The sequence below is a fragment of the Macaca thibetana genome, chromosome 7 (genome assembly GCF_024542745.1).
Source record: "Macaca thibetana thibetana isolate TM-01 chromosome 7, ASM2454274v1, whole genome shotgun sequence".
Lineage (NCBI taxonomy): Eukaryota > Metazoa > Chordata > Mammalia > Primates > Cercopithecidae > Macaca > Macaca thibetana.
In genome coordinates, this window is record NC_065584.1 from 25,897,903 (window position 1) to 25,923,374 (window position 25,472).

Genomic DNA, 25,472 nt, shown 5'->3' on the forward strand with positions numbered 1-25,472 from the left:
TATCAATTCGTCTCAGATAGATACAGTGCAAGCTCCTTGGCAGAGCACCTGAGATTCTCGTGAAATCATTTGTGAAATAAAAAATGCCGAAACAAAAAATTTAAAGAAAAAGTGCCAAAACAAAAAATCTAGAGAAAATCTAGCCCTTGATAATAACATGTCGCCGTTTTTTAACAATAGTTTGACACCGTTATATCAGCTTATGAAACATTTTTTCAAACACATGACCAATGGCTCCATACTCCATCTGTCACCTTCACCAAAGAATAACTGAAGTTTATCCTTAATTTTTTTCATAAAGAGGATTATTTTACCTGAATTGCTACTAGATACAAATTTAGTGAAAATGTGTCCATAAGTTAGTGCACTCATATTCAATTCAGGCATTGTCTCTTCTACAAGGCCAGGCAGTTGAAGTCTGGGTTATGTATCCCTCCTCTTCATATCATAGGGCCCTGCAACTATTTATAATAATATATTTATCTCATTATATCAAATCATTATTTTAGGTGTCTGCCCTCTAGTCCTATGAGCAACTTAAGGACAAGAGCAAAGAACTTTATTTTCAGTCATTCTCTATGTTCTCAAAATGTGCTGCTTGATGGGAGACATAACTATGATTAAGACATTATTCCTTACCTCAAAAAGTTTAAACTTAAATTGTGAGAGAGAAAAGAAGAAATTTATAATACTGTATCATGAGAGAGTAGGCTCTGATGTTAGTTCTGCCGTTTCTATAACACTGGGACAATTAATTAGATGCAGCTGAAAATGCAATGACAGTGATGATACCTACTTCAAAGAATCGTTTTAACGATTACATGATGATGATGATGAAAAGTTGTTCTTGCCTATAGTAAGTGCTAAATAAATATGACAATCTGCACAAAGCTATAATAAAATACTGGTGCTGTGTGCACAAACACTGACAAAACAAATAAGGAGAGGCACATAGATTTATTATATTTTAATCTAAGACTTAACTAACTGAGAAAGATATAAAGGTATGATACATGTTCTAGTGAATTGTGAAATAAATCATTTTATTTACCAAGAGATGGTACTTGATTAAGCCAATGTGAGCTGAAGCAATGTAGGAAGAAAGTAATGGAAGACTTCCCAAAGGAAATGGTATCCCGGTTGAGACAGGAAAGACGAGTAAGCATTAACTACGCAAAGAGGGGCAGAAGGCAGCCCAGGTTGGGGTAATACCTTTTTCAAATCTTAAAATCTAGAGATAAGAAACCACGTGATGCCTTCAGGTAATTGCAAGTATTTCTGTTTAACTGTGACATCAAATCAGAGGGATGCTGAGTGCAGCCCAAGGTGAGGATGGAGGGCAAGCCAAAGCCCTTTCACAAGAATCTCAGGTACTCTGCCAAGGATCTGGCACTGTATCCTGAGACCAATTGATAACCGCTAAAGAGTTTTATTCATGCAAGTAATATAACAGAATTTGCATTTTTGAAATATAACAAACTGTAATGCAAAGAACAAGTTAGGAGGAGGTGTAACAATGAAGAGGTGAGACCAGAAGCAAGACCCTTGGCGAAGAGACTGGTACAATAATCTGATAAACAGCTAACAGTGGCCTATATACTTTGTATCCCAAGTGCTCAGCACACAGTCTCTGACACTAAACATCTGTTGAACTAATTAAATAGTAGGAAAAAGAATTAACATACCATAGTGAAAAAGAAGCAACATCTCTGCTGTCTACCCAACAGTCATCTCTATCTGTTTCTCACTTCTGCATCTTATGGAGTCATAAAATTAAAAGTTTTGGGAACCCTTTATGAGAGTAAGGTAGGGAGATAAAATAAGAAAAGTGTGATCACAAAGTGCAATCACTTTCTATTACTGGTGCTTAACAGTTAGAATTAACATCCTCTTTTATGCTAATTGTGATGTTTTCCATTTTATATGAGTGCATAATTTACGTTTCTTGGGACATGATTTGACTTACAATCTGTCCAAATTCAGGAGATGGCACAAGATACTAGTGGGTATAAATCTATTTATACTAATGCAAACACATATGCATATTTCAATCTCCATATTTGTATATCACACCTAACTTAAAAAGAAAAGGCTGCAATATTTTTAAAAACATATTGGTTACTTAAATCTTCTGTCTCTTTCATAGCATGTATTTCTGGCTCCATAAAAATCTTTTTCTCTTTTACATTTCAGTTTGTTCAGATTAGTTATTGATATGGGATTCTCAATGGTCATAACCACAGCCAAATACAACTACGTAGGCCATCCCCTACTTGTCCAATATATTACAATTCCAAAAGACTTTCAAAGGGCCCTCTGGCTTCTAGTGGCTTTTCTGTGTGTCTAATTTCCTCCTGACCCCCCATTTATTGGCAACCTTGTTGGAACAGGTGTGAGCAGACACAGGCAGGTCCTTGGAGCCCACAGTTCAGTGCTGGCACAAGATAATGGTTATCTTCCTGGAGGAGATGACTCTGACAATGTTTTCCAGGATGCCAGTTTCCAATTAGTGTCATCTTTTGCTACATGTCCTAGGGCAAAAGTCTATTTTATAGTGAGTAGACTCAGGGTGTTCTGAGAGATGGGCACGAATGCCAGAAATGAGATGCATGTCAGCTTTTTCCTTGTTGTCAAGGATGATTGGTCTGTCAACCAGAGACACAATCCCCTCTGTCCAGTGTAAGGTCAGTCTCTTACTCATGAACAGGGATGCTAATTTATTTTCTAACAATGAAGCCAAATGTGCTTCCAGATGTTGAGCTATGAAGCAATTGTGATTGCTGCAAGCACATGGTAAAAAAAAGAAAATTCCACAATTAAGACTCACAAATTGTCTTCGGGAGACCATTTGCGTTTGAGGAGTGTGCTGATGTTTTTAGCAAAGCAAAACATTTTGTCAACTGAACTCATAAGGGTTTTTAACAGACAACCTATTGTTACAAAAACAATTTTTTTTTTTTTTTTTTTTTTTGAGACGGAGTCTCACTCTGTCACCCAGGCCAGAGTGCAGTGACGCGATCTCGGCTCACTGCAACCTCCGCCTCCCGGGTTCAAGTGATTCTCCTGCCTCCGGTTCCTGAGTACCTGGGACTACTGGCATGTACAGCCACACCTGGCTAGTTTTTGTGTTTTTTAGTAGAGACGGGGTTTCCCCATATTGGCCAGGCTGGTCTCAAACTCCCGACCTTGTGATCTGCCCGGCTCGGCCTCCCAAAGTGCTGGGATTACAGACATCAGCCACCATGCCTAGCCCAAAAATTCTTATAATAAATTTCCTAAAGACCATAGATTTATCTTTAGCTAATATGCAAGGAAAAAGAAACAGGGGAGGGTCAATTTCAGAAGACTATGTTCATACGATACCATAACACTGTTGGTGGGGTCAATTCAACGGCAAATAGATGAAAAAATTCTTGGATCAAGTAAGTCGGTTTTTGTTTTGTTACTGTTGTTGATTTTGGTTTTTGCTTTTCCCACATGAACGAGGTAAGCGATTGTCGAAAGTGTTACCCTGTGTAGGCAGAGGGCCTTTGAAAAGTCCTCTGCTTAAAATTGCTGACAATCTTGGGCACGTGCCTGACACACATGAGTTCAGTAGAAGAATCTAATCCAGAGACAAGCAATTCCTACTCCATTCCCTTACATGGCCCTGGCCAATGTACACAGAAGACTCCTTTCCAGTCCAGGCCACTGGCCAGCTTTGGCTTACTCTTCCACGTCCTATATCTAACCTGAAGACACTTTATATACTTATTCATCATTAGCCCTTGTGGAACACTCACACATAATTTTGTACTCACACTATGGTCCTATAAACCATCAGCTGTGAATCAGAAACACATTTCACCACTCTCTGCAATCCCTGCTGCACCAGTAAGCAGTCAGACCACCATCCAGATTTGTCTTCTCTAGTGAAAGGAAAAAAAAGTGGATATTAATAGTCAATTCTTGGGCAAAAATCAAATTTTAGATACAGAGTTGCTTCCATTGTTGAAATATTTGGCAACTCTCCTCCTTCAAAAGTCCCACCTAAAATCTCATCTGAATTCTACACTCTTTCAGCAAAAAATAAAGTTGAGATATGAGAACAAGAGTTTTGTGAGTAAGGCAGTGTGGGGTAGCAGAAGCAGCACAGGCTTTGAAACTAGGTGAGCTTGATTCTCAATGCCACCCTTCCATTATGCACTTGACTGCTATGAGGGCTTATGTAGGTTACTTGAGCACCTCCTGCCTCAGTCTCCTCATTTTTACAAATGAGGATTAAATGAGAGAAGGCATATTGAGACATTAAGCAGGGACTTTAGAATATAGAATCACTCTTTTTTTCTTTTTAAATTTTTGATGAGAAAGTAGCGATAGTAGTTTTATTCAAATACAGTCATGCATAACTTAGTGACTGATGGGGATAAATTCTGAGAACTGTCATTAGGTGATTTCATCGTTGTGCAAACATCATAGTGTGTACTTACACAATCCTAAATTGGATAGCCTACTACACATCTAGGCTGTAAGGTCTAGCCTTTCTCTCCTAGGCTACAAACCTGTATAGCATGTTGCTTTACTGAATGCTGTAGGAAATTGTAACAAAATGGTAAGTATTTGTGTATCTAAATCTATCTAAACATAGAAAAAGTACAGTAAAAATATGGTAAAAAAGATTAAAAATGGAATGCCTGTCTAGGGCATTTACCATGAAGGAAGTTCATAAAACTAAAAGTTGCTCTGTGTGAGTCAGTGAGTTAGTGGTGAGTGAATGTGAAGGCCTAGGACATTACTGTACACTTTTGTGTGACTGGCAGCACAGTAGGTGTGTGCACAGCAGTGTCACCACAAACACATGACTGATGTGTTGCACTACAACCTTAAGATGGGCTACAACACCACCAGGTGATAGGAATTTTTCAGCTCCATTATAATCACACAGGTCCACCATTGGATATGCGGTCTGTCATTGACCCAAGCATTATTATATGGCTTGTGACGGTATAAGCAGAATGTAACAGATTATGTTTTCCAAAAACGGCCATGGCAATATTTCCAGTCTCATTTGCTCTTCCAGCACTTTGCCAACCCACATCAAGAGGGAAGTCTGTTTCCTTTTCTGCTGATCTGGGCAGACCTCTGTGACTTCCTGGACAAATACTATGTGGTAGGAAGGACTCTGCATGACTTTCAAGACTACCTCATAAAAAGTAATACAACTTTCTCCTAACTTTCTTTACCTAGATGCTTCTTCTGGGAACCCAGCCACCATGTTGTAAGGATGCTCAGAACACATAAAAACGTGACATTTAGATATACCAGCCAGTAGGAACACTGGCTAAAACCCAGCTAAGGTTTCAGCTAGCAGCAAGCATGAACCACCAAGTGTACGAGTGAACAAGCCTTCAGATAATTCCAGCCTCCAGGCTTCAAGCTGTCTTAACTAATGCTGACTGGAGTAGGGACGACTGTCCTCACAGGTTCCTGCCCAAATTGCAGATTTGTAGGCAAAGTATGTGCTGTCAATGTTTTAAGCCACAAAATTTTGGGGTGGTTTGTTACATAATAGAAAAGCAGAGCACAGAATCTCAGAAATTAAATGCAACCCTACCAAGTTTATAATCAAAACAGATTTTCAAAGGATGTCATCTGAGATTTTCAAAATATAAAGCTGAAATGTGTCCTCAAAAACTTCACAATCCATCTTTTATATTTTGTAAAAACCTGAGGAATAGAGATGTTCTGTGACTCACTTGCGATCCTAGAAGTAGTTAGGGGTATGGTCTGAACCAAGTCCAGGTCAATACTGCCCTTTCTACAATATGACTATGAATACCACACAAGTTTGCTGGGGTCAAAGTGCGAGGGGTCAGTTTAGCACAATTATTCTGCAAGTCTACCAGAGTTCAGTACAATGTTTCCATGCTCCTCTCTGCTTATTTCTTTCTTCCTGCTTAACAGAGAGCCTGATCTGAACTTTGTTGATTTAGTGTGTAAGGTTGGGAGGCTGGATGGGATCCAACAAGCTCAACTGAGCTAACAAGAATTTAAAAAAAAAGAAAAAGAAAAAGTGTCAAACCATGAAATCAGCAGATGTGACTCGAAGCAAAGGAAAGAGAGGGCAAATATGCTGAGTGTAAAGCTTCTGTTTTTCTACAGTCACTTTTCTGAGTATAAATGCCTGAAAATTCTCTAACATCGATCAGATGGTTTGGCAGAAGCCTGTTTTTGGCAGGCAAAGAGTTCCACATGATGGTTTTATCTTGTTAGGAGCTAATCTATTATGATAGACTAACATACACAGATAGCCCATCAATTGGAAAATGTTATATCACATAATTGATTGCAGACTCTTCAGTCATTGAAGTGGCACTAGGAAAGAGTGTTGACATGAATATGTGTCTTTCTTCATTGCTGCTAGTCGTACAAACTATTTAAATTGGCCCACAAAAACTTTGCTTTTTGATGCAGTCTTCTTCCAATCTCATTCTCAAAGAATTCATATATATGTGAATGTGAGAAGAACACCAGTCTAAAAAGTTGTGGGAAAATAATAAGGAGAAAATTGGAACAAGAAGGAAAAAGCAGAAAGGCAAAAAGGAAGAGAAGAGAGCAAAAGAAAGAACTAGAGAATTAGGCCTACTACATTCATCACATTTGTGGTTCAGTGCTTTTCTCCCATTCCAAAAGGTACATCTCAATTAGAGAATGAGGCTCCAGGTTCTGTTAATCAAAGTGTTCACCACTTTTTCCTGGAGTTCTAACTCAATACCTCGCACTAGTTCAAAGATCTTTTCTCTCTATTCTCCCTAAATGCTTAATATTTGTGATTAAATCAGGGGTCAGCAACTTCTGAAAGTTTTATGAAATTTTTCATTCTCAGTGACGTTCTTCTTTGTCTACCAGCTGGTGGGGACACCTGATTTTAAAGGTACAACAGATAGGACCATGAATTCTATTATTTCAATGTAGTTGAGATTTGTTCTGTGGAAACTTTCCATAAGGATCCGCTTTAGAAAGTGCTTACTGAGAATACAGTTTAGGTTTCTCATGATTTTACTTCCTTCATTTTGAAACATTTGTAGCATTTCTAAGATTTTGTTGAACACAAAGTGGTGGGAATAACTTTTGTGAACCTCCTGTCTTTAGCCATTAACTGCGGACAGCAAAACGGCTTCTTCTACTGGAGCAAATTCAACTTCAATAAGAAAGTTGGACTTCTTTCTCATTTAGCCACAAGGCACTGATTTTCTTGTTCTAGCAAGGAAAAGATGAGAAAAGATAAAAGTCAAAACAGCATGTCTCTTATGTGGTTTGCTGCTGATCTTTTGAGCTACAAAAATCCTAGAGAGAAACTTAAAGGAGAAATAACAGAAAGAAAAAGGTAAAATAATGGGGTTTTAAAAATTACAGAAGAGAGAGAAGCTGTTAAATCATTTTCATTATTTTTCAGCCTGTGTTCTGCTAAAAAGTAATTAAATGGTTATCTAATAACGTGAATTATTTTCTATTTTAAAACAGAATAAAATATGAATGTTGGCTAATGTTATGGGGCATCTGCAATTGCCCTACAGGTGATAAAATGCATCTGAGGAAAGACCCAGAAGTAGCAGCAATGTTGGTATTTGACACTCAAACACAAAAGAAAATGGATTGAGAATGAGCATGGCACCAGGAAATGAAAATGGCAAGTTGAAACATGAAGGATAAGGAGTGAGGACGCATAGAGAGACTGGACTTTATGTTTAGCTCTGTCTGAATCCATAGTGTGGCTTCATACAGTGCTCTGAAAGAAAAACAAATTGGAAAAGTTTTGAATACATCGCCATACATACCTCAGTGGTCTGATGGCTTTCCAACTCAGGCAAGCTGGGTGCTAATGGCTCATTGTAGCATGCAAGACGCATGTACGTTCTCACAATTCACAGCCAGTTACTCTGTACTTGTCTATGGATGGTGAACTTCCATCATATTTAATCACCAGTTTTGTCAATCCTGGGTGGTTACATTCCCAGATGTTGACTAATTGTAAGGATTAATGTTCTTCCAGATGTGTTAAGTTTCCACACATCTCTGTCAACTCCAAGATAGTATGTGAGTGCTTTTCTAAATCAATGACCACTGATGGATCGGTCATGGACGTCTCTGTGGCAGAAGTGCCCCCTCTTCTAGAGAAATCAAATTGAACAGTGGCTTCTATAAACATTAGAACATGCTAACCACCACTCCCTCACCAATGTAACCAGTTGATTTTAGAAAATGAAAAACAGATGCAAATTACCAAAGGGTAGTAACCTGGTCCCATCATTTTTGTATCTTGTATAAAGAATAACTTGGTGAAACTATAAAATTAAAAATGATCAGGCCCCAGGCTTAACTCAAAATTAATTAATGTTGCCATCGGAGATAGTCATAGTGAATAGGATATAATAAGCATCTCAAACTGTGTGGAAGTAGGCTAGACCTAGACATTTCATAAAATACTGATCATGTTTTATTTAATAATCAATTTTTATTTCTACAAACCTTTGAATTTCTTGATGCCAAGCGAAAGTGCCAAGTACCTCAATACATGAGTCTTGCAGAGTCCGAAACCAGACAAGAAGTTTTGACAACTTTCAGCTAAGCATCCAAGCTTCCAAGTATTTGTGAAAACTTAGTTAAAACTCCGAGTTTTTGCAAACACTTAATTTTTGATAAATATAACAATGCCTACACCAAGACAACATAAATATTCTAATAAAGCCAAACTAGAAAGTATCCCAAAGCAAGCTATCAAGAGTTGGAGTTTGTTTTCCCCAATGTAGAAAGCATCTATCTTTTTTCTCTGCAGTAGAGTCTTCAGTTCAACCAATGATGAAAATGAAGACAGTGAAAGGTTATTTGGTGATTACAGTTACAGATGGTTAATATGGACTCAAAGGTTTATACTACAGCCAGTTCTCCACTTTAAAAAATGAACTACATTTACTCTGGGATGCAAAATGTCTGGTTGGACAATGAACACCTCAATTAATTATTAAACCTTTTCTAACATTCTGGATATCTGGATAATTAATCAATATTTCCATTTTCATCAAGACGTTAGGCATCAAATAGACAGTGCCTTCCTGTGGACTAACTTTAAGTAGTCCTCAAAGAAAGAGTTTTCAAGCTGTGCTATGTTTTTACCCAAAGCATTTTTCTCACGCTGGTATTTACTAACGCAGAGTTAAAGCAGTCTTCAGAAGATCATGATGGGGTGCTAGTATCTATAGATTTTGTAAACAAATGCCACAACTTTTCTAAATAAAGGATCAAAAAGCAAAGTTTTGGAAGAAAATGTCCAAGAACATACATATTAATTTTTTAAAAAGCAGAAATCAAAACTGAAATCCACATATTCTTTGCCAAAACTTTTGCCTACTGATCTACAGGGCTCTTTTAAAATCACTCAAACAGCTTCTTTTGCAAACAACTTGATTCAACTCAGTGGGGCTGGGGGAGAGGAACTGGGAGAGGAGACAAGGAGAAAACTGCAAAATTGTAGAACTAGATTGTTCTCTAGATGTGTGATTTTCATAGACATGGAATTCCATAAAGGGGTTTTAGGAGCCAGCACCATGGAAGAGCATAGGCCAGAGAGAGCCTGAGGGTTCCTTCCAGCCATCTCCATTTTCTCTATTTTATACTTGAATATTCCATATAAGACTTCACATGAAAAATGGAAGTATCTGCAGCTAAAATGGTTTTGAAAGTGGTCCTCAAAGTATGGTCCCCAGACCAACAGTACAGCACCCCCTGGAAACTTGTTAGAAAAGCACATTTTCAGGCCTTATCTCAGATCTACAGAATCAGACACTCTAGGTAGGGCCCAGCAGTATGTGTTTTAACAAGCACTCCAGATATTTTGATGCATTCTACAGTTTGAGAATGTCTGCACTGTACGAGCTCCAGCCATCACCTCCTACCAGAAGGCTTCTATAGCTAAACATTTGCCCCTTCTCCTACCTCCACCCACAACACACATACCATACATGCTCACACAGCTAGTTTGTTGGTGTCCTTCTGAATTTGCATCCACCAGAGTGTGCACCACATTTTTTGTGTTATTATTTCTTTATGTATGTACCTCTTCTATAACCATATAAACTCATCCAAAACATCAATCATGGGGCACCCTTCTTTTCCATTTCTCGCATTTAGCATAGTGGCAGGCAAAAACAGGTACTCAGTAAACATCAAATGAATTAGAGATACATTGACATTTGTGTTTTTGATGTATTTATTTGTATCATACCTTCTTCAAATAAATGAAGTCTTACATAAGTATGCTTATTGTATTAGGTCGCTTTTGCATTGGTATAAAGAAATACCTGAAACTGGGTAATGTATACACAAAAGAGGTTTAATTGGCTTACAGTTCTGCGGGAAGCATGGCACCAGCCACCTGCTCTGCTTCTGATAAGGTCTCAGGAAGCTCACAATCATGATGGAAGGCAAAGAGGGAGCTGGCATGTCACATGGTGAAAGCGGGAACAAGGGGTGGCAGTTGGGGGGTGGGGGGTGCCACACACTTTTAAATGACCAGATCTCCTGAGAACTCACTGTTGCAAAGACCACATCAAGCCATGAGGGATCAGCCCCCGTGATCCAAACACCTTCTGCCAGGCCCCACCTCCAACACTGAAGATTACAATTCAACATAAGATTTGGGTGGAGACAAATATCCAAACTATATCACTCATATAAGTACAACATAACCAAAATTAAACTAAATAACCAAGACAAAGACAATGAAAATCAAAATGTTTCATCAATGAATCATCCTAGAAGCCAACCGTTTACATCTATGAATCCAATAGGCAGCTGCTCACAGCTGTTTAGTCCTTTTCTTTCTTTCTTTTTTTTTTTTTTTTTGGAGACAGAGTCTTGCTCTGTCGCCCAGGCTGGAGTGCAGTGCTGTGAACTCGGCTCACTGCAAGCTCCACCTCCCAGGTTCATGCCATTCTCCTACCTCAGCCTCCCAAGTAGCTGCGACTACAGGCACCCACCACCACGCCCGGCTAATTTTTTTGTATTTTCAGTAGAGACGGGGTTTCACCGTGTTAGCCAGGATGGTCTCGATCTCCTGACCTCATGATCTGCCCGCCTCAGCCTCCCAAAGTGCTGGGATTACAGGCGTGAGCCACCGTGCCCGACCTGTTTAGTCCTTTTCAAGCAATTCTCTGACCCGCAGGTTGCCTGTGAAAGCGGACCTTGTTTCACACTACTGCACCACATCACACGCAGGGAGGGTTGTTTCATCGGCCATGGTAACTTCAAAAAACAAAGACTGGGATCTTTCCTTTTCTAAAAAATGGATAGATGAGGGTCAGTGTTATTAAGGAAATCCCTTATGTGTTTTTCATACTGTTTTCACCACAACTCATAGTAAAATAGTATATTTTCCCTTTTGCCCCGATAAACATATACACAGACATATACACATATGTTTTCAGAAGCCACTCATCCTATGCCATATGTTACTCTCTGGTATTTGCTCTTCTATTTTATATTATCCTTTTTCCCTAAAATCAAAGTGTTTGTGATACACTAAGTAAATTTCATGATTCACCATCTGGTTGCAAACTACAGTTTTAAAAGTACTGTACTATATGATATATCATATCGTTATTAATGTAATTAAGTGGAGTTTGGTTTTATTTTACTTTGTTTTTAACTAAATGAGTAGTTTTTCAAATTACTTGTTCTGAAATTTAATCTACCCTTTATCTTCCAAAAGTAGAGAGCATTAATGCGGTTCTCCACCACTAACAACTGTGCAGCCGAATTTTCCAGAAATCTCAGTTCTATAGCTTAGTATCATGTGACTTTGGAAATTTAACTATCTTGAGTGCTGCTTTCCTTAGCTGTAAGAGTCCTAATCCACCTCTTATAGAGCTTGGTGGAGGAGTGGAGAAAATGCATTAAAAGCACTTGGCCATAGATGCTCAACCAATTTTTTTTGTTTTGTGTGTGTGCGTTTTGTTTTGTTTTTTGTTGTTGTTTTTTGAGACAAGGTCTCACTTTGTCGCCTGAGCTGGAGGGCAGGGGCACAATCAGGGCTCACTGCAGCCTTAATATCCCTGGCCTAGGTGATCCTTCTGCCTCAGACTCCCACGTAGCTGAGGCTATAGGCACACGCCACTATACTTGGCTAATCTTTTGTATTTTTTGTAGAGATGGGGTTTCACCAGGTTTCCCAGGCTGGTCTGGAACTCCTGGGCTCAAGCAATCTGCCCACCTCAGCCTCCAAAAGTGCTGGCATTACAGGCATGAGCCACCATACCTGGCCCAATGATAACTTTTACTATCATCTTAGACTGCTAGGAGAACCATCAGTTAATATTTTAAGGCATTCTCGGATATCCATGTAAAAGAGGGCATCAAAATTCTATGCTACAGATAAAACTGTGCATCATTGAAAGTTCTGATGCAAACTCTGATTATACCCTTAGAAAGGAGCCCCTATGACTCCAAAGCAAGTCATACCTGTTGGGAGCTGGCAAGGTCTCTTCACTGTTGAATGGGATTTGAGATTCTTAGGGCTTTCCAACTAACACCTTGTACCATCAGTAAATGTACCATCTCCTCTCCTCTGAGAGATTCTTTAGAGTTTAAAACCCCATGTGCTTCCTAATCATTTGCTACAGCTTCTGGTGCAAATTCCATGGCCTTATTGGGCTTATCAAACCTGGTGCCTGAAGATTACTGTAACATTTCATTTGCAGAAAGATAGCTCAAAAAAAAAAAAATTTTTTGAAGTTACAGCTGCTTGTGTGATCCTAAGATATGGGATATTTAATAGCTGAGCAGAATTTAAAACATCTCCAGCTAAAGCAGAGGCAAATAAACAGGAAGCAAACTGCAGAACAGGCAGGCCCTTTACTTAAAAACTCAGCATCTACAATATTCTTATAAAGAGACGCCCACCATCACTCCAATCCCAGGTGCTAAATAACCCATTCCTCCCAGTTTTCACTCAGCTTTGGAACCACTTTGACAAAACTGAAATAGAGAAAATGTATGTTCACAAAATTGGAGGAATGAAGAAGTTGAAAAGCAAGAATAGTTCAGAGCAACCAACTACCGGGGCTGCACCGTTAGGCAAAAATATATCTAATAGCCAGGCAGATATATTGCCCAAATATGTTTTCCTCTGCATTTCCAGATTATGTTTGTCTCTCTTCGTTATTCCTCTTGAAATTTCACAGTTCAGAGACTTTATTAGTTTAATGACCAACATTTATAAAAAGAGAAAGGGTTGCTATCAGATAGGCACACATTGGAGTGAATAAATTAACAAGACTGTTTTCCACATAATATCAGGCTAAGATCAGAAGATAAATGTAGGGATGCTTCCAAAGAGCATCTAGCATTAAAATTGCCACAGTATTGAAAGGCTTAAAGTGACCCTTTCTTTTGTAGGTCCCCAAAGCTGGACTGGGAGTTCAGGGATAGGGTGATAACAATCTGAAGAAGTTGACCTTCTATACCTAGGATGATGAGGGAAGGAGTTAGTGGGAATTGGCATTTATGAAACCAAACCAAGATAAAACTGAGTTTTAAGTACCGTTCAGGTTTTGGGAAGACCTTCCTCTTCTCTGTCTATATCCTTTCCCTGCTTCCTAATAATTATAACAAAAGTAATAGCCAACATTAACTGAACACATTCTACATGCAAGACTCCCATACCAAAAAATATATACTATATATGGGACCTCATTCGCTCCTCACCACAGTCCTATGAATAAACACCTTTATTATTTTTACCTTGCAGATAAGGAAGCTGAGGCTCTGAAAGTTTCAGTTGTCCATTGTTGCACTAGTAGTTGAATCCAGAACCCATATAGCTATGCTTCCAGTCCACATTTTCTGTGGATAGATCCAGATAGTGTAATTGAGAAATCAGGGAGAGGAGAGAAGAAGCAGAAGCCAGCTCTCAGGAGAACACTTGGGTACTGTGGTAGCTGAAAAATGGCCCCCCAAAGATGTCCATGCCCTAATGCCCCAAACCGATGAATATATTATCATGTGGCAAAAGAAACTTTGCAGATATGATTTCCTTAAGAATCCTGAGATGGGGCAATTCTCCTATATTATCAGGTGGACCCAATGTAATCCCAAGGGTCCTTATAAGAGAAAGGCAGGTGGGTCAGAGACACAGAGAGACTGGAAGATGCTACACCGCTGGCTTTGAAGAAAGAGGAAGGAAACCACGAGTCAAGGAAAGCAGGCAGCCTTCAGAAGTCAGAAAAGGCAGGAAACGGATTCTCCCTAGAGCCGCTTAGAGTACAGCCCTCTGATAACCTTGATTTGGGGACTTCTGACCTCCAGAACTACACGAGAATACATCTGCGTTGTTTTAAGCCACTACATCTGTGGTAATTGGTTACAATAGCAAAATAGAAAACTAATAAGGTCCCTTTACAAAGAAAATGCATGGACTCTTTTTTTCCCCCACGCTAATGACGCACAGTGTTTGTTTGCACACTGCAGAGGCATCTCAAAGCAGTGTGCCTCAGATTCCAGGCGGGGAGGCAGCAAACGCACCTCAGGGCAACTGCATCTTTGCATTTGTTCACCACACTAAGCACAAGTTTGGCACTCAGACACCTTTCCCAATTTGCGGAGGCCCTTCATTCCCCGAAGCTCCCAGCTTTCTCAGCAGTTATTTATTTACATCTATTATGGCATCCAGAGCATTATCGCTTTTCTGATTTCATGTCTCCCTCCTCCACTGACCTAGTCTCTCCAGGAGAGATACCATATTTTTTTCTCATTTCTATGTCCCTGGCACCTAGCACAATGCTTATAGGGATGTCCAAGCCCAGAGCAAAGGAGAGAGGAGAAGAAGAAAAGGGGCATGAGAAGGTGACCTAAGCTCCATTGATACTTAGTGGAGAAACTCCTGGACCTAAATGTGTCCATCACTCTCGCATAATCTGCCCTGAGAAATAAACCTGTCCGTATCTTGATATAGAAAACATTTGCTGCTTTCTGCCAACAGTCCTCAGACTTACATCTTCAAAGTCTCACGGTGATCCATTCTATATAACAAAGTAAGGCTGCAAAGCCCTGAATTATGATACCTGTTGGGGTAAGAAAGCAGCCAAACAAGACTTGTGCTGTCTGTCTGTCTGTCTAAACTTTGAAACTGATTTCTACCTCCAGGATCCACAAGGAATTTGATGCCCAGTTTTTAGCCATTTAGGATAAATCTCCCCTTCTCTGTAGAAAATGTTCATACCCTTTCTCCCCAAAGACAGCCACCTTCTCAGCAGTTCTTTAACAGTTACACTGTGCCTTCTGATTTGGTACCAATTTTGTAAGTATTGCACTGTTGGGCATCTTTATGTCTTATCTCTCTAATTAGATACAAAATAATATGTCTTCATTAACCAACAGATATCTCTGGAGTGACATCTGTGTGTCAGGCACTGTGCTAGACTCTGGGGACACCATGGTTTTAAAAAGTCACAGTTCTGTCTCACATATAAGAACTAGATTTCTTTATTTCCTTACACAACACCCCCACCCCAATGCCTAGCACAGAGAAAGTGCATAAAGTATTTGCGTTCTCTGATCAGCCTCTTAACCAAAACAAATAATAAGTCTAAATCATATAGATCTCTCCATCTTACAGTTACCTAGAACCTCAGGGATTATCCATTATCTAGTCCAAATCTTTAGCTTTATGGATAAAGACACTGAGACACAAATATGCAAAGTTATACAACAAATGATACAACTAGGGAGAGAATTAAGGTTACATCCCTGTCTTCTGCCTCCTAATACAGTATGCCCTCTAATTGGACCCAGAGGTGACAGCTAACTGGATTCCAGGGGCAGCTCAGTTTGAATCATTCTGAACTTGCTGCAAATGCTCAGGCTTACTAAGCCGTGCACTTATCTGATTCTGCTCCCGAGTCCTCACCTACATCATTTCTCCTCACTGTCATTTGCTCTCAGCAGTATGAAGCCACATCTGGTACTAATGACCTTCGGGGTCACTGGGAAGCAATTTATTTCATTTTTTAAAAAATAAAGGAAATGTTAATATCACAAGATCTGTGTCTGAAATGCCCCTGGGCAAGTTTCCTCTCTGACTTTACTTTGTCTCATTTTCAACTTCCTTTTTTTTTTTCCTTTCTCCATGTCAAATTGTCAGGATGACTTTGATCTCAGAGACACAATTTTTCTCCCTTCCTGACTCCCACCTGCCACCATGAAACAGTTCTACTGAAACCTATTAATTCTTTCAAGTCTAAGATCAGTCCCTGTTCAATTTCCACAGGGGCAGGGAGGGTCCCCAGCACAGAAGATAGATGTAATTCGAAAGAAAAGGATAAGTGTGTATGCATATCAATGGGTCCATAAAAACCAAAAGCAGTTTGTCTTCATTGAATCTGGAGATCACAGTTTCCCAGACTTTCTATTTTAAGACAACCTCTGGAAACCAACTTTTACATCAAATGGGAAACACACAGTCAAAAGAGCTCCATGTGATATTCAAAACAGTGGCTGCACATCTGAACTGTGGCCCAATTACCTCCAGTTGATAAGAACTGCATTTCAAATGGAAGGGAGACGATTCTGCTTAGTGAAGCTCTGTGGTTACAGAAAAATAGAACAACTCGCACAGAAATTGTCTCTTTCCACCTTCCATTTTCATAAACATCATAGTTAATTCTGGGTAATAAAAATGTAAAGTTTAATCAATGACAAACATTTTGGCAGGAAATCGAAAATGGTTTATTGGTGAGAAATAAACAAGAGGGCATTATGTGTTTAACAGTCAAAGTGGTGCCAATTTTTCTTTCCACCTTAGTTTTTACTTATCCTCCACCCAACATGTCTGTTCTACAAGGCAAGTAAGGACGGGAAGAGAAAGGAGAGACATGGAAATTTAGACAGAAAAATAAAAGAACTGAATGGCTGCCTTATGAATAATAAACCTCTATTTGTAAATTACCTGTGTTTAGAGAAAATTCAGCTCATTTAAAATGTTTAATAGATGTGAAGAGCTCTGAGGTTTGTAGAATAAAAGCACCTAAGTCAAAACATCTTTGAAAACAAACAAGAGAGAAGAAACATCCAGCACATCCTCACCCTTTCTGTCTTCCAAGAAGTAGCAATCTTAGGCCCTGGGAGGGGAACCATAATTTTTATTTGAAAACCTCTCAGGGCGGTTCTTTTGTATTTCCCTTTCTTTCTTCTCAGATCACAGCAGCAATTTTCTTTTATTGTCAGCTATTTATAGTTTTCTTTTCTCAAAACTGTGGCCAGAAAGAAATTGGGCAAAAAGCATTTCTTTCAACAGCTACATTATTTGTAGCACTCTTCAAAACTATTAAATACAATCAAAGAAGGCCCAAAAAAAAAAAAATCCCCAAACTTGTTCAACAATTTTTTTTTTTTGGCCACTTAGGCTGTTTTACTTAAAGAAGTGAAAGCCAAAGAGATATCCTCATCTTGCCCCCAGAATAAGGAGCTATGAGGAGAAGAGTCACTCAAAAGCTATCTTCCTACTCACAAATGAACTCGTAACAGTAAAGGAAGGCACTTGGTATAATGGAGTTGGCATAAATCTTAGTCCTGTTTCCCGTGTCTCAGACATTTCACAGAAGCTTCAAAGTACTCCGGACAGATTAGGGTGTGGATAGTCTAGATTTAGAGACCTGTCGGCCACCAACAACCCTCTGGCACTTAGTCATTTCTTTTGTACCCATAGTAGAGTGGATAAAGGCATGATTTGTAGTCAGACATATGTGACACCAAATCCGGGCTCTATCTCTTGCTAATCTTGTGACCTTGGGAAAAATACTTGGCTTCTCTCCACCTCAGGTGTCCCATTTATAAAATAAGACAACTTAGCACTCAGTGAAGAGATAGGGCTTAGCACATGGTTACCACTTAAGGCAAATACTATGCTTGTTTCCTGCTATATTGCCTCGTCCAGGGCACAAAAAAGATGGCACGTCACAGACTCATACAATTGGGACCATGTCACTGAGCTCTGGATGTGAGCAGAAGTAATTTAAGCCACTTCCAGACTCTGCTATAAAGGTTCTCTCTTCCTCCATATTTCTCCAGCAAGCCTTGAAGTCATGTATAGGCCTGGGCCTCTGTCAGTTCAGGCATCTATGAGGAGCAAGGCCTACCCACGCACCGGCATCAAACATGGAGCATGGGAGACATCAACCTTTTGGTGTTAAGCTATTGAGATTTTGAAATTAACTTGTTATTGCAACATAGTCAAGCCTTTTCTGACCAATATTCCCTGGGTCAGTTCAAGTCCTCCAAGACGCAGACACCAAGACAGAGTTAGAAGCACAAGAGATTTATGGGAGGAAGCCCCTGCAATAGATAAAGAGGAGAGGGAGCAGGAGGAAGGAGTGAGAGCCTGGAGGCCGTGATGCTGGTCTGACACACTCAGAAGGTGAGGGCAGAGGTGGAGGATTGGGTAGCAGGAGTCTCAGACCGTATGGTGCAGCTCTGTGAAGGTCTAGGCAAGCAATGGGGAACTCCATAGCAAAGACTGCCCGCAGGGGAGTCCTGTATTGCACAGAAACATCCCACCTCTAACTCCCCAAGGTCCTCAGTTGCTGGCTGGGAGCAAACTGGGGAGAATGTGACTTTAAGGTGAGCAATGCCGTGGACCCCAAAGGTGGAGCTGGAGACTGTTAGCTAACTGTGCCTCTTACCTTGGGGTCTTTTTTGAAGGAAAGTCTGAGCAATGCATTTCCAAGTTTGCCTGAACCTCTCAATAAATAATAGCTATATTTTACCATCCCACAGTGTGTTCTCTCTCTCGTTCTCTCTCTCTCTCTTTCTCTCTGTCTGTCTCTGTCTCTCTGTCTCTAACATGGCATTAATTAAGGGTGTCAGCCTCTCTAGAAAGTGAGCTCCTTGGGGGCACCATCAATGGCTTCCTCATGATTACAGTTCAGCGTTTGGTTGGGATGTAGTAAGAGCTTAATAAATGGCAATTGGAAGAGTAAGTAACTGAGTGACAGCGTGAAAGTCCTTAGAAGAGTGCAGCTAACTCCTAGGAGGTTACTGTTGAGAGGAGCTATCTTGAGCCTAGCAGGCTGTTTCACTCAGACTGAGGTTATACCTGCTTCACACACCTAAAGTCATAATGTCAGAGCTGGACCCAGTGCAGGAAGTTTGTATGTTCCAAAGTGCCTCAGACTACAGAGGGAAAAAAAAAACTGCAATGCATCTCTTCCCCCTAAGAAGTCCTACACAGCTCTCCAGGAGCTTTGTTTGCTGCATTCGGTTAGGGAAAATGAGAAAAAGTCAGAGACACAAGCAGAAGGAAGACGAAAACACAGTGCAAAATGGCAGAGCAAAGACTAGGAAAGTAAGGAAGTCTTCTGGGAGCTCTGAGGGCCTAGCATCCCCATCAGAAGTGCACGGAATACTAGAGGCAGAGAGGTAGGTGTCTTGTAAGATGCTGCTTTTTTGAAACATCTCAGTTCAAACCCTGAATATCTGCCTGACCCCGGACAACTCACTTAACCTCTCTGGCACTGAGAATCACATTTCATGAAGGTAGGGATCCTGTCTGCCTCATTTATGCTCTGTCCCCAGTGCCCAGCGTAGTTCTGGGAGCATGATTGACACTCAAGCTATGTCATAGTAAGGTCTTGGAATTGGAGTCAAATGGTCTGGATTTGAACTCTGGCTAACACTTACCACGGGAACTGAGGTGAGTTACTTAAACATTATCTGCTTAGCTTCTTCATCTGTAAAGTGTTTATACAAATATACTATTTCATTGGGGTTGTTATGAAGATTGAAATGAAATAATTCATGTAAGTATTTCCAACAGTATCTGGCACATAGCACGTATCCAATAAATGTTAATTGTTATTATAATTATCATTTTTTGTTGAATGAATGAATGAATCTCTCAGACCTTTAGTTTTCTCTCCTGTAGAAATGGACTAAAATAATCTACCCCCATACATTTGTTCTGAGGATTAAATGAGATCATGTAAGTAAAATGCTCATTTCAATGCCTGGCACAAATGTGGTCAGAGGAAATGGGGTTCTTGTTCAAAGCTGCCATATCCCTTCCTAGAGCCTGACGTGAATACCTGGGTCTCTCTATAGCACAGTAGTTGAGAAGATCTTAGCCCCAAGCCAGGATGTCCTTAAGTTCTGGATCAGAGTCCCACCCCTTCACCGTATTTACCAGCCATCCAAACCCCACCCAGTCATTAGAACTTCCCTTTCTCCCTCTCTGCTCACATAGGGGCTGTTAGCTGTCAATAATTCATTTCCCCAATGGGAAAAGAAAAAGTCTCAGGGAGCACATCTTTCTCCTTTGTTCAGGTCTCTCCGTTGCTCTCTGCAGCTTCCACTTTTTATAAATGCTTCAATCAAGCTGCCTTCTATAATGTATTCTCCATTTGCTCTCTGTTTACAGCTGAAGCATTTTTGTGACACAGCTTCTATGAAGAACATTATGCAAATTCATATTGCATTCTACTCTATTCTAAATCTCTAACCTTAGGACATTCCTCTAGAAGTTTAGAAATCCCAAAGTCAATGGAGATCACAGCAATCAAAACTCCCATCATCTATTTTCCATTGCAGAGGATGCACACCCCATACACACAGTGCTTCCATTATAGACAAGTATACGTTTAAGGCATTGGTGAATGCCAGAGAAAGAGCAAAGATCAGACAAGAGGTATCTGCTTCAAATCACTGGCCCCAAAGGTAGCAGAGCATCAGGACCATCCCCTCAGCTTTTAAGAAGGGAAACTCTTGGCCAGGCACAGTGGCTCACGCCTGTAATCCCAGCATTTTGGGAGGCCAAGGCGGGCGGATCACCTGAGATCAGGAGTTCAAGACTAGCCTGGCCAACATGGTGAAACCCCATCTCTACTAAGAATACAAGAATTAGCCAGGCGTGGTGGTGTGCACCTGTAATCTCAGCTACTCAGGATGCTGAGACAGGAGAATCACTTGAACCCAGGAGGTTGTAGTGAACCAAGATCATGCCACTGCACTCCAGCCTGAGCAACAGAGCAAGACTCCATCTCAAAAAAAAAAAAAAAAAAAAAAAGAGAGAGAGAAACTCCTTACTCTTCCCTTGTGGATTATAATGACACCACCAGGACATATAGACTTACATGGACAAAGTATCCCACCAGGACAATGGGCCAAAATATGTGCAGTTTCAGTTCTATATTGATAAATCAGTGACACAAAAGCATCCCTACTTCAGGGTCTGTCTGGTAGGAAACTACACAATGGGAACCAAGCAGTAGGTCTGAAAGACCTTTCCTTCTTTTATTGAGTAGTTACTTTGATTTTTCCAAACATATTGTGTCCAGTCCTTCTGGTGGGTTTATGGTCTTGCTAACTTCAAGAATGGAGCCGCAGACCTTCGTGGTGAGTGTTACAGCTCTTAAAGATGGCACAGACCCAAAGAGTGAGCAGCGGCAAGATTTACTGTGAAAAGCAAAAGAACAAAGCTTCCACAGCCTGGAAAGGGACTCTAACAGGTTGACACTGCTGGCTGGGGTGGCCAGCTTTTATTCCCTTATTTGTCTCCGCCCATGTCCTGCTGATTGGTCCATTTTACAGAGTGCTGATTGGTCCATTTTACAGAGTGCTGACTGGTCCATTTTACAAACCTCTAGCTAGCCACAGAGCGCTGATTGGTGCGTTTTTACAGAGCACTGATTGGCGGATTTTACAAACCTCTAGCTAGCCACAGAGTACTGATTGGTGCATTTTACAATCCTAGCTACCCAGTGCTGATTTGTGCGTTTTACAATCCTCTTGTAAGACCAAAAAGTTCTCCAACTCCCCACCTGACCCAGAGGTCCAGCTGGCTTCACCTCTCAATATGACTTTGAAGAAGAATTTGGAGGATGACAAGCAGAGATTTCTTTAAGTGTAATGATGAGATGAATCATTTTTTTAAGAAGATAAAACCAAAAATGACAAGGAAAGCAAGACTTGTAAATGAACATTGCCTATATACACACACGGGGTGCAGACTGGGCAGACTAGGAGCAATCAACCCTCTACTTGATCAGTGTCTAACACCGAGAGAGAGAAAAAGACAAAAGCCTTCAAGACGAAGCCACCCCACTCAGGCACTTAGGGTAGCTTTTTTTTTTTTTTAATAGAAATGTGAAATGTGGTTCAAAGAAAGCAATCGGTATAGGCCATAAAGTCTCCCTCTTGCTTAAGTTCTTTTGAGGTGAGTTTCTTTCATTGACTACTAAATGATGTGTTGCCCAATCAAAGGCCTTAACCTACCTGTGGTGCCTCAGCCTTTGTAGTTTAACTGCTTCATTCCCACTTGTGTGTGTGCTATAGCACCTCTCAATAAACTTGGAAAACGTTCTGCTTCTAGCTACCCTGAGGTTACCTTTATGAGTTTATGACAGAGATCTTGGACTGGACTTTTACTCAAGAGGAGGAAAACGTTCCTGGTTTGGACTCAAGACTCCAAAATCAAAGTGAGGAATGAAAACAGAAACTAAAGATAACTTTTTCTATTTCCAATTCCCTTCAACCCAGGCACCTGATACCTGGATGTAGTTTAGAGTTCATCCCACTCACAGACTGCAAAGTAAATGTGGGAGAAGTGTGGCTCTTATCCTTAGGGTGGCTTGTTGCCCTCTTATATGCATTGCTTCTTTCCTTCCATTATGCAAATCCATTGGCCAGTATAAGCATTGTTCACTCCTACAACCCCCAGCCCCTGCATTAGGCCACCAAATGCTATTTCAGGTGGACTGAAGGTCACACAGGAACTCCTACATGTCATAAATGACATGGAAGAAACAGACTCTGAAACTACAAATGCCTGGTATTCACTACACTAGGCAATCTGGCCTCAAAAAGTCCACAGATGTTATTACCCTAAGACAACATTTTTCTTCCACTTTTTTAGGCATAACAGATCTTTTTTTTAACCCTACACATTCATGCCTTCCTCAACTTTGTTCTTTTATCTAGACAGTGAAATATAATTGGCAAATTTAAATCCATGCAAAAGGATTAATGCCTTGTGGAAAGAAGTGCAGGTGAATAGAAATGCTGGAGGTGGATCCCAAGATCTAAATTCAAGGACTGGATCAGGGAAGTCACTCAACAACTTTGAGCTTAATTTCATCCTGAAATACATACAAAGATTAACTTCTCCATCTTCCATGTGTTGTAAGAATCAATGAGAAACAGCAATACATTGTATTAGAATAAAGACAGTGTATAAAAACCAAGAATATATGCCTCACTCACCATCATCACCATCGTCACCATCATGATATGATCATCGTCACCATTTTTACTCCATTAGTGCCTTAAATGTTTTTCATGTTGTACTGCTGCCACCTAATGGCAGAGATGAATGAATCTGAAGCTTCCTTCAAGTCACATACTCTGGTTTTGCCTTTTCTTAAATCTGTATTCACCTGGACTGAAGTCAGAAAACGTACAGGCTGGAAAAAAAATAAACAGAAATGATTGCACTTGTTATACTTGGCAAGTAGAATTCTGCCCCAAACTTGAATAAATGGGGCAGAAATGAGCCCCAGGTCTAGATTAAGGGAACGCCCACCAGGTGGTCTTATCCATTTTTCATTAGTCCAAATGTGTTTTGCATGTAACAAATCATGCTCCTATTAACTTCCAGACATAAAATGAAAACATTTAGATGAAGCTGTGGACTGATTATCAGAATTGGAGGGAGTGTGGCATTTTGAAACTCTTGAGACAGAAAACTGGGTCTACTGGTGTAAGAAGCTGTAGCAGCAACTGGTTGCAGGAATTGTACGTCTGGCCTTGCAGAACATCTTTCCAAGGAGTCTCAGACTCTGTGGTCACTCTCAAAGGGACAACAGTTTTACTCCCAGAATTTATGAAGAGACAAAGGATCTGACTCCTCTTTGGTTTCCTTCTTAAAACATTCTACTTAGACATTCCACAGGGCAATAAAAACTAATAACTAGCTGTTTGCACTTTTCATTTCCATGGTAACTTTCCTATGGAGGTATTCCAAAGTTCTTATAAAAACAGGGAATGCCAATTGACCTACATCCAGGAAATGAGGCGATAGTTTTATTTCAGGCCCTTAAGCAGAAACCTGCCCATTTTAATATAAGTATCTGTCTGCAGAAAGTCAATGGAGCCCCAAGTGCAAGGACATTGTCCCACACACTTGGACAGAAATAAAGCAGCTGAAGGAGACTGCTGAATTCAGGTTTCTCTCCAGCAGCGAAGAAAGCCCAACCCAGCATGGTGAAAGAACCCCTCTATCACAATATAACTTGGGATTCATGAAGATGGCAGAAGATTTTGGAGAATGACAGGATTTACTATCTTACAGAACAAGAACTAAATATATTGTAATGTACATGAAACTGCACATAAATTTTCAATATGATAGAGAGTCTGAGTAAAAAATAAAAATCCATACTTAAAGTAGAGGAGGACAGAAATAGAAATTGTTACACTGAAAGAATCAATCTGAACTCATCATTTTAAACAGGAAATACATTTTCCATCCCTGTCAATGATCCAAAAGCAGCAGATTCACCTTTTCCCAACTCACGTCTAATCCTGGTCTGCGCAACCGATTGGTCAGCAGCCCAGACTCTTCATCTTGGCTAGTCTGGGAGACTATTATTTTTCAGTTGAGGGTGCTAAGATTATCACAAGCCTAGGATGAAAATAGAATACTGTATGTGGTAAAGTTACTATCATCCTAGAAAGATAACTCTGAGAAGAAACCAAAATTAAGGTAAGAATAAGAATGGAAATAAGAATTAGAATGAAAATAGAAATAAAAATAAAATGCGAATAAAGACATGGAACATGACATTTCAATTCATGCTATTTGCATTATGGTAATGAATTTTATTTTAAGTGTGTTAATTTATTAATCATCATATTTTGTGCATCTTCTGCATCCTAGCATGTTTAAAGCATTTTGAAAAACTTCTGGAGATGTGTACTTTCAATTAAATCATCAGAAGGGTTTTATGGGACAAATTTAAGTTTGCAGTCAATGTCTAACAATTTGGGAAAATTCATTAAGTCAATATATTTTTACTTATCATAATCTACCTATATGTAAATATTTAAAAGAATATTTATTATTTATTGCTTAAAAATAATGGTTTATAAATTCAAAATATCAAGAATTTAGACATTAGGCAACCATCGAAAGTTAATAAAAAGGCTTTACAGATAAAAGCCATTTAGGTATTAAGAATTTTTTTCACAGATATATAATAGCTCTAGTATGCAGAAGGTTGTGTAAATGTTCAGCAACTCTTCTCAGTGGGGCGGTAGGAACCTTACTTAGCCCATGTATCTGAGCAAGTAGTCCCGGGTTTCTACTTACCGTATGTGGGGAAGTGTTTCCTGCTATTTCCAGGCCCTTGTTATTTTTGTAAAATGTCCATACTTTTGTCTGTCTCTAACTG

General features: G+C 39.9%; 1 long non-coding RNA gene across 1 annotated transcript in view; it reads right to left on the reverse strand.

Moving 5' to 3' along the window:
- LOC126958562 (uncharacterized) overlaps nucleotides 1-23,337 on the reverse strand; it is a 169,992-nt gene extending 146,655 nt beyond the window's left edge. The window contains exon 1 of the long non-coding RNA XR_007727227.1: nucleotides 23,284-23,337. This is a non-coding gene — a long non-coding RNA (uncharacterized LOC126958562). The remainder of the gene's footprint in view (nucleotides 1-23,283) is intronic.
- Between the last annotated feature and the right edge of the window lie 2,135 nt (nucleotides 23,338-25,472).